This window comes from Mastomys coucha, unplaced genomic scaffold, assembly GCF_008632895.1.
Source record: "Mastomys coucha isolate ucsf_1 unplaced genomic scaffold, UCSF_Mcou_1 pScaffold22, whole genome shotgun sequence".
In the NCBI taxonomy this organism is placed as follows: domain Eukaryota; kingdom Metazoa; phylum Chordata; class Mammalia; order Rodentia; family Muridae; genus Mastomys; species Mastomys coucha.
In genome coordinates this window covers 60287499-60298156 of record NW_022196905.1, presented here as the reverse complement: position 1 = coordinate 60298156, position 10658 = coordinate 60287499, and the positions used below count along the sequence as shown (strand labels likewise).

Genomic DNA, 10658 nt, shown 5'->3' with positions numbered 1-10658 from the left:
GTTTGACTAGAGGAAGATTGTCTTTTTTCTTTTTTCTTTTTCTTTTTTTTTTTTCTCGAGACAGGGTTTCTCTGTATAGCCCTGGCTATCCTGGAACTCACTCTGTAGACCAGGCTGGCCTCGAACTCAGAGATCCGCCTGTCTCTGCCTCCCAAGTGCTGGGATTAAAGGCATGCGCCACCACTGCCGGGGAGGATTGTCTCCTCTTAGGCAGTGAGGCCCATCTGGTAAAAGTCCTCGGGCCTGGGCAGGGCCAGTGGAACAAGTGCCTTAGAGAAGGCAAAAATAGCAGAGAGAAGGAGAACGTGAGAGACATGAAAACACACACACACACACACAAAACCCACAAAACAAAATAACAACAACACATAAACAAAACAGTAAAGCCAGGTGTGGTGGCCCTGTCTGTAAATCTGGTGCTGGAGAAACAGAGGCAAGAGGATCAGACAGCCTTTGGCATATGGGTTGGATCCAGCTTGGGTTACATGAGACTGTGTCTCAGAAACAATGAGTTAAATAAATACAAGAGGAAACATCAACCAGGTAAAGAGCTTTGGAAAGACCGGTGAAGATCTTTTCAGATGGGTAGGTAAAGGGTTTCATTTCTCCTAGCTTAGATCTATTTTGAGTGTTTTGTTGCTAAGACAAGAAAAACCCTGGGGGCTGGTGAGGAAACTCCCACTCCTCAGAAGGACAGTTTCCCAAAGGGTTACACGTGACTCAGGTCACCACTGCTTCTCTTAATGACCTAAGAAAGAAATTGTTGGAAGGTAGGTTTTCTATCAAACGCAAAGTGTTGTCCCTGTAATCTGATGGAGCCTAACTGCAGGACGCTGTGTCTCTCACATTGTGTCATCTCCTTGGAGTCCCGCACAGTGTGAACAAGCTCACTTTCACTTTTCCTCTCCTGTGGAATTTGCATTTTGGCTCATCAAGCCATCCCTTTTCCTGGCAACCCCGAGACCACATGTGACTTCACAAAAGCGTTGCGAACTGATGCCAGAGGGCCATTTTGAAGCCAAGTCTCCTCTAAAACAGTCCAGTCCAGAGAACCCAAGTGGCTGCAGAGAGCAGCTGATAACCCAGCAATTAGCTGCCCATGGCACAATCCAGGTGCTTCTCTGCAGCTACCTCAAACCTTGAGGAAGGCAGTGTGTGGCTAACAGGGAAATGATCCTCCATTCAAGACAGATATTTTTGGAAGGCAAATACCCTAATACTTTTGAGCCGGACCCACCAACTATAAATTTGAATAATAACACAGATTGAAGGTTGGTGGGGTGATTAAGTAAAATATTACCCAACAAATATTTGGAATGGCAGACAGTTTTCAGTAGATGATAATGATGACGATTAGGACCCCCAGATCCTTTTCTTGATTGTTTCTTTTCTAGCTCAGATCTCAGTTACCAAAAGCCTTCAGGGACATTTAATAGTGAAGCATGGGATGGTAACCATGACTACAGTGAACAGTTAACACTCAAACAGGAAAGTCAAAAGGGACCCTGTCGGGTTGCTTTCTCTTCCCAGGAAGAGAGGTATCTTCAAATAAGTCAACAGCATGGCTATATAATATATAGAGACATAGATATATGATTAGAGAGATTAGATATAGATATATGATAAGATAGAGAGATGGATATGGATATAGAAATAGATACAAAGTATAAGTGAATGTGTGGAGGTTGGGACAGGAGAACTTTGGTGAGGGGAGTACAGCAATAAGCCAGAATCATCGAAGGCCTTCCCTCACCATACGTTAGCCACTGTTTCAAGCTTCCAGGCTTTAAGGAATTTTGCTTCCACAATTACTCTACGGGGAAAAGGTCTATTTTTTTTTCTTAAAAAACGGAAGTGAGTCACTGAATTGTTAAGCACCATGCCCAGGGTTAGTTTTGCCTGAGGGATCCAGTCCTAACTGGCTTGTCTCTAGAGTTCACGTTCTTTCATATGGACAAGAAAGGATTCATTTTAGCCCAGGAGACTGCATGCTATCAGACCCAAGAGACCTTGAAAGTCAGGTGAATGTTAGAAAGGACAAGAGTGGTACTGTGGTGGGAACTTCCGGTGAAGCCCAAGACCGGAAAGACAATAAGCTGGAGGGAGGATCCTGGAGGAGGGAGTCGGGTTTCTGCAAGGCAGTACAGTCCCAATTACATCTTCATGTAAATAGACAGGACAAGGAGTAGCCAGAGGCAAGAAAGGAAAAAAAACAAGGGTGAGTGTTCACATTACAAAGGGCAGAGCATGGGTCCATCAACAGGAAGGGACACAACCCCTGTGGCTCATTTATCACCATCATGACAGACACATGGCTCCGTTGGAGCCCTTCATCTTTAGCCTTGATTTCAGGATGGCTGTCCTCAGTCCATGTGTCTGTATAAAGATGAGTCATCTTCATACAATAGTGTTTGTGGGAAAGGAAGGCATCATGCAAAGATCTAGCTCTGTATACAGGCAAGCAGGTTGGTCCGAATCAGGTCAGAATCCATCACTATGGTAGATATTCTGGGGTTCCTGTTATTTTAGTTTAATTAGGGGTTTCTTCACTTTGAAACTCATGTATACTCTACATAAAACATGGGAACAGTTCAGTAACCTCTACATGAATTGCCTAAATGATGAACTTAGGCAACATAGCTACCACAGTCATCGTCAGTACTGTGACTTGGTCATCAGTAGACATTACGGACACTTGCACTTCATGATGGACCTTCTAGCTCTCTTGACATATGATTTACATTCATTATTATTTAATATTATACTTATTAGCCTAGTCACTATAACTTATTACTGAATACATAAGTAAAGAAGCATATACCTTACTATATCAAAAATCACTTGCATTTTTTTGTGATGTTGGGAGATCAAACCCAGAACCTAGCACATTCTAGGTAAGTGTTCTCTAATACTGAACTACATCCCACTTCATTAAAAATATTTTCTGATCACTTTAACTGGCTTTTCTCCTAGAACTATGCTCTTTTCATCAGATATATTTGTTTCAATTGATTCTTTTATTTACTGTTTTTCTTTTTTCCCCATCAACTTTTTTATTAGATATTTTCTGTATTTACATTTCAAATGTTCTCTCCTTTCCTGGTTTTCCCTCAAAAAATAAAAAACCCTTATTCCCTCCCCCTTCCCCCTGCTCACCAACCCACCCTCTCCTGCTTCCTGGCCCTGGCATTCCCCTACACTGGGGCATAGACCCTTCACAGGACCAAGGGCCTCTCTTCCCATTGATGACCAACTAGGCCATTCTCTGCTACATATGCAGCTGGAGCCATGAGTCCCACCATGTGTACTTCTTGGTTGGTGGCTTAGTCCCTGGGAGCTCTGGGGGTACTAGTTAGTTTATATTGTTGTTCCTCCTATGGGCCTGCAAACCCCTTCAGCTTCTTGGTTCCTTTCTCTAGCTCCTTCATTGGGGACCCTGTGCTCAGTCCAATGGATGGCTGTGAGCATCTACTTCTGTGTTTGTCAGGCACTGGCAAAGTCTCTCAGGAGACAGTTATATCAGGCTGCTGTCATTACAGTTTTTCAAAATGGCAAAGTTTATATATATTTATTGTATACAATTTGATATCCTAAACTATGTATACATTATAAGAAAGTTGATGTTTCAACCTTACTTACATACTCATAATTTTATCTCTATGCATACAGGCAAGCATTGAGGTGAGATTACCTAAGGTCTATCCTTTAAAAACACTTTTAAAACATTCCATTATTTTTAAATATAGTCACCAAGTTGGCCAATAGACATATTTAATGTTTAGACCAGTGTAACTTAAACTTTAGAGTCTTTGACCCATATCTCTTCTAATATTTCCCACTTCATTTTGTGTTTTGCATGCTGGGGGCTCATGGAGCATGGAACACACATACACACACACACACACACACACACACACACACACACAAAGCTACAGGCTGCTGGCCAACTGTTGAGAACAGGGGAATATGTCTCTGGGACCAGAATATGTAATCATTTTACTTTATAGGTAGAAGCAACATCAAAGAAAATTCAGTCATATCATATGTTTCTTCAAAAGATAAAACAGAATAAAACAAGCCCTCAAAGCCATCCAAAGAAAACTCTTTGACAGTGATTCTCAACTTTTGACTCTTTAAGATAGTTCCTTGTTTTGTGCTGACCCCCAACCATAAAATTATTTCGTTGCTACTTCCTAACTGTAATTTTGCTACTGTAATGAAGTGTTACGAATGGTAATGTAAAAATCTGATATGCCAGAAATCTGACATAGGGTCCCTAAGAAAGGTTTGTTTGATCTCCAGAGGGGTTGAGACCCAGAGGTTGAGAACTGCTGTTCCTGGACTTCATGAGCTCCTGCCTAGGTGGAGGTGGTAGCCCAGGGTAAGGAGACCTGAAGGTGTCTGCAGATCCTGGGCTTCAACTCTCTATGACTTGTGGTCGCAGGAACCTGGCACTGTGCAGAAGCTCAGCAAAGCCCTACAGGAAGAAGGCAGTGTTCTCTTTCCTTGTCCACACCCCTGAGGTCTGAAGTTATGGAGGCTTGCCCAAGGTCACATGATTAACAACATGGAAGCAAGGATTACACTCAAAGCTTAGCCTGCTAACCCGTTAGCTTCAAAAGGAACACAGCTGCATCAACCTAGGTGCTTACTCACCCACACACTCCCATTTTGAATCTGAAGCTATTTGGTTTGTTGAAACACCCCAAGACCCAGTGCTGTAGCAATAACGTTACTTTAGCTATAGTTTTGTGTCAAAGACCTCCTTATGGGAAAAGCCAGACACCATGAATGCTTGCTACCTGGGTGTAATTTCATCATGGAACTGAGCGGACCACTGCTTGCTGGATGGCCTCTTGGTGATTTAAGTGTCAGCTTCCAGAACAGGAAGAGCTTGGTGTAAAACTTAATTTCTTTAAGGCCGTGGTGATAGGCCACTCTGAGCAGAAGAGGAAGACAAACCTGGTTTGCTTGAGACATAGGATATTGAGCCACCTCCTCCACCCCCACAACTTTAAATTTAGCTTCTGTGTGTGTGTGTGTGTGTGTGTGTGTGTGTGTGTAAGAGAGAGAGAGAGAGAGAGAGAGAGAGAGAGAGAGAGAGAGAGAGAGAGAGAGAGGAGAGAGAGAGGAGAGAGAGAGAGAGGTGGTAGTGGGGGGATCCAGAGCCAACTCTTCAGCCCAGATACAGAGCTTTTTAAAACTATTCACAGTGTGTTGAGTACTCTTAGCCATTTTGTGTGTGCTGTCTGAGGGAGTTGTTCAAGCATCTTGAATGCAGATGTCTTTGCTCTCATTTTACAGTTGTGAAGGGCATTCCAATGACAGAAAAGAATCACTTGCTTCAGACGCCAAAGTGGATAAAGACCAGAGCTGAGTTCTAAGCCCTTTGGAAACTCTGACATTGAAGTCCCAACAGGAGGAGCCTCCCAGGTTGAGCCTTAGGCTCGGTGCCTCAGGAAAACATTGGCAAAGGCAGAGAGAGGGACAGGTATGTCTTGGCATTCCCTTAAAGCAGGGAGATTTTATAGTGTGGGAATCAGACTTAGTTCAAAATACAGACTCAAGCAAGGGACTCAAGCAAGAAAACCTCTTGGTTTTCTTCCATGTCACTGACCGTCTATAGCCATAATTCACATACATCTTCTGCCTCAGTCTTAAGTCAGGCCACCATAAAGTAGAACAGAGAAGATAGCAAAAAAATTCATTTTTCTTTTACTGTCTTCTAAATCAGTTATCCCTCTTTTGATAATAGAAAGAATGTATTTTTATTCAATACTATTTTAAAACATTGGAGGACATTCATGAGGCATGCAGTCTTATTGTTGAAATTCCAGAGAATATCTGGACATTTTAACAAGTCTGTAACCTGGACCACATATTAGGAGGATTATTGCACAGAAACTCCTTGTGAGGGTGGTTATTGCCTTTGGTCGAAGGAAAAAGAATTCACACCTAGACTTAAAAGCCTTTTCAAAATGTCTGTGGGAATTCATCTTCTTTTTTTTTTTTAGATTTATTTGTTTGTTTTATGTGTATGAGTACACTGTAGCTGTACAGATGGCTGTGAGCCATCATGTAGCTGCTGGGAATTGAACTCAGGACGGCCCCGCTCACTCCGGCCAGGAACTCATCTCCTTGAGCTGAAAAGTTTCATCACATCCAAAGTAACGAAGCAGGTCTGGCCTTGAGTAATCCTCAAAAGAGTAAAGTTTCACATGCATTTATGAGCAGGAATCAAAGGACTTCACTCTGAAGGTTGTTTTGTGTATCCTACATGGCCTTGGAGAAGCAGAAGCTGCCTAGGAAACCAGCGGTGCCTTGAGGAGTGGATCTATTCTGTGATGCTTCTATGCTCACTGATGTACTAGTCCAAAGCTTCCCCAACCCAACTTAGAAAGCTCTGGGCTATCAAATCTCAACTTGTGGGTCACGACTCATTTTGGGGAGGGAGGACTACGGGGTTACATAGGGGTCACATGGTAACATAGGGGTCACATATCAGACAGATAGCCTGCATACTGATACTTGCAATTCATGACAGTAGCAAAGCATATCAGATATTTACCATTACAGTTCAGAATGGTAGCACAATTACAGTCATGAAGTAGCAACGCAAATCATTTTGTGGTTGGGGGGGGGTCACCACAACACAGGGAACTGTATTAAAGTGTAGCCGCATTAGGAAGGGTGAGAACCACTGCTCTGGACTGTGCACAGAGGCAGTGTTGGTACATAGTCCTTCAAGTGATTACAAGTTCAAGAGACCTTTGCTCTCACATGCAGTTCACAGATCCTAAATCTCAGTCATGCACCAGTCATTGCTGGTTGATCCTGTGGCTGGTATCACTGGGCCAGCAAAGCCAGGCAGTCCAGATAGGAGCACACTTAGGTAATCATGCTGTGTTCACTGCTTGGTCTTCGGAGGGAACACCAGTCAGCACGGTTAATAGTAGGTTTGGTCAAGATTGGCTTCTGTGCAGGTCACACCTGTAGAAGTTTGGAATGAGTAATTTTTAAAAATTTGAATAATTGAGTGATTTCAATTTTTAAACATTGACAGGGGTAGGATGTACCAGGGGGTACAAATTTTATTGTTGTTTTGTTTGTTTGTTTTTTCGAGACAGGGTTTATCTGTGTAGCCCTGGCTATCCTGGAACTCACTCTGTAGACCAGGCTGGCCTCGAACTCAGAAATCCGCCTGCCTCTGCCTCCCAAGTGCTGGGATTAAAGGTGTGCGCCACCACTGCCAGGCAAGGGGTACAAATTTTAAATGATTGAAAAGTTAAGTGAGGTGTCCCCCCTCCAAAGTTGCTAGCATTTGCAGCCTTTGTCGCCTTCAGACAATGGGGGTGCATGTCTTGATCTCAGTAGCTCAGAGGCAAAGACTAGGAAGAGTATGAGTTTGAGGTCACCCTGGGTTACCTAGTTACTGAGTTACCTAGTTACACTGTCTCAGGATAAAAAACAATCTGTCTTCTGTCTCTCTTCATTTATCTACATGTCCCTGCCCACCCCCTCTTGTGTGTGTGTGTGTAAAGACAGAGAACTATAAATTACTTAATAGCTGACTCAGAAGTGTTGTCATGGAAGTCTGTAAAATCACTTAGTACCACCGGTAGAAAGATACCCGTTTAATATTTTTTATTCCCCTGAAGGCAAGTTTTGATATCTCCATCAAAACTCATCTTGGAATTTAAGATGAGTTTCACTGTGTGGTTTTAAGAGCGTGAAACACTTAATCTGCTACATTTGGTGACAGGGCCTTGGGGAGGTTATTCATACTTATGGAGGCCATAGGGTGGGGTCCCCTCATTCAATAGGCCTAGGACTTCATAAAGGGAAGAAGCAGCTGAGATACAGTTTGCTCTGCCTCATTGTGGTTCCCCTGTGTTCCTCCGGATTCTCCAGAGTCTACTCCAGCAGACAGGGCCTCACCAGCTGCTGCTTCTGCCCAGTCTTGAGTTCCCCAGCCTTCAGGAGCATGGGCCAAGGAAACATGTGTCCTACCTCTACTACCAGTCTCTGGCACTCCATAACAGTGACAGTATAGTTGCAGAAAAGGCTAGTACACACGGTAAGCACAAAGGCTCGGATGGACGGCTACTCTTTGTGCTGACACGACTAGATTTAGAATCACTTAGGAGACACATCTCTGGATGTGTCTGTGAGGGTGTTTCGGGGAATGTTTAATCAGGAAAAAGACTCACTTTAAACCACTCCTACCTGTAGTCTGGATGTCCAACTGAAGGAAAGTGGGGAAGTGAGCAAGAAAACCAGGGGAGTGCCAGAACCATCTCCTCCCTTCCTGGTCTCACACGCACTGTGACTTCACAGTGCTACCTTCCAGAACACACTGGCTCACGGCTACTCATGGACCAGAACACACCCTTCCTTTCTCAGGTTGTGTTTGTCAGTGACGTTTGTTGATTTTTCAAAGCCCACTTTTCTGAGGGTTCTTAAACACTTTAGTCTCCTTTCTAGCCCACCACCCGCCAAGGATGGTGCAAAGGAAAGGTTAGTAGGGCAAAGGGGGATGTAGATCTGTTTAGAAATAGTTCTTTTGGGCGATTCCAATCTTCTTAGTCAGGATGGCAGTTCAGTTCACATGAATCAGCAGCAGTAGCTCGATCCACTTGCAAACACCATTCACAAAACAGCAGTTAGATCCAGAAGAGACCACCAGGTTCTGCCGATCGGCCCCAGTCCCTGGGAACAACAAGGAGCTGCCAGAACATCACAAGTTCTTTAGTGTGCTTTTCTCTCTATGAAGTCATGACAAAGGATGAACAGAAAAGAAGGCAGGGTGAACCAATGCCACAGCATCTTCAGCAAAGACCAGTGCTAGCAAGGCCCAAAAAACACAGCAAAGAACGGCAAGTCGAAGCAATGCCACAGTGTCGTCCACTGTCTTTTGGATTGTCTTTATGTCCTTTTCAAACATCACATGCTCTCCCAAAGGTCCACTCTAGTAAAACATCACAGGCCCCTTTTCTTGGCAGCTTCCAGAAAAACATCACATGACCCAACCGAGTCTCCAAAGAAACCACACATGCAGTAACACTGAACGTATTTTGTACACCGTAGTTTTTTACTCTCCCTTCACAGGAGCAGAGAAAGATGTCTTACCTTCATGAGAAAGGAAACCCAGGCAGTAGTCAAGTGACAGCGCTTGTACTCCTGGTTAGAAACTGTGCAGGGCACTTCTCATGGATTATTTCATTCAACTGAGGCAACACTTATATGAGGTGGGGTAGTATAATCACCCCACATGGAGATGAGAAAACTGGTATTGAAGCTGAAGTAGCTTATTCGGCTTCCCACAGCTGGGAAGGAACAAGACTGGGATTTGCTTTCATCTCCACCCAACCTGACTGGAGACCACGAAGCTCTGCAACATCTGGCTATACGTAACAGGCATGTTCACTTGTACCTTAGTGAAAATCCATTCTGATTCCATAAAGCTCTTGTGCATAACTGCATGTTTGTGCACAGTCCCTTGTCTGGTTATTTTAATTAATTAATTAACTAATTAATTGATATATTTTCAAGATAGGATTTCTCTGTGTATCCTAGGATAGCTCTGGCTATCCTGAAACTCACTTTGTAGACCAGGCTGGCCTTGAAGGCAGAAATCCACTTGTCTCTGCCTCCCAAGTACTGGGATTAAAGACATGTACCACTGCCATCAGACTAATTTTTTTTTTTAATTGAAGTGTTGGTTTGTGCAGGACTAGCTAAACCCTTTCTTTGTACTGCTAGTGCTTTCCAACTACTTGTCTGTGTGAAGTATACCCTGGATCAGAGGAGCTGGGCAGTCAGGACTCTCCAGTACTCTGGGAATGATGAAGTCCTCCTTGGGGAGGGCTAACTGGATGCTAACCCAGCCCCACAAGACTGTCTCCTATCCCTGCCCATTACTTGTCCTCTAGGCCTACCACATGAGAGCCTAATTCATGGCAGGAGGGCCAACCACAGGCACATGAGGTTTAAGAAGACAAAGGACAGAAATGATGATATCAGGCCCTCCCTCTTTGTGGGCCAAGAGCTTCTCCAAGGAGCCACGATGCCTCTTCTACAAAGCGGGTGGTGGGCCCCTTTTGATAACTACTGCTCTTAGGCTGATTCGGAGAGGTCTGAGGGCCTGGGATGTCTGCTGCCTGTGACAAGTGGATTGCACTTCAGCAAGGCCAAGCAGTATTCCAAGTAACTAATGAGTCCAGACTCATAAGTCGCCCTGCTTACTGCTCACTTCCCTCAGAGAACAAGTTGTCATGGTCACTCCATGAGGAGGCTGAGCCATCACCCTGTTTTCCAAATGTTGTGACACAGGCTTGAAGGGAGATTGGTGACTTGCACAAGACCAGAATCAGCGGCAGATATATGGGCTCCCAAAGCTCCATGTATTTGATTTAGTGGTTTTTCTGCATCCTTAGAATATTTGTTTGGAATGGGAAGATGGTAGGAATGGCTTAATTATTTCAGGAGCATACGATGCTTTTTTACTTCTCTGCCTTTAATATTGGAAAGAGGGGAAAACCGATGAAAATACCAACCGCCTGCAGCCTCAACCACCTCCTGCTGGGAATAGGACCCGGGTCAGAGATTACTGATGCTGTTTCTGAATAACAAAACCCCTGCAGGAGTTAAGCATCCGC

At 44.0% G+C, this 10658-nt stretch overlaps 1 long non-coding RNA gene across 1 annotated transcript; it reads right to left on the bottom strand.

Annotated features, from left to right (window-relative positions):
* Positions 1-6623: 6623 nt before the first annotated feature.
* On the bottom strand, positions 6624-8319 carry LOC116070637. Its single transcript, XR_004110488.1, has 2 exons — positions 8227-8319; positions 6624-6990 (listed from the first exon to the last, which is right to left on the bottom strand). It is a non-coding gene; the product is annotated as an uncharacterized LOC116070637 (long non-coding RNA).
* Between the last annotated feature and the right edge of the window lie 2339 nt (positions 8320-10658).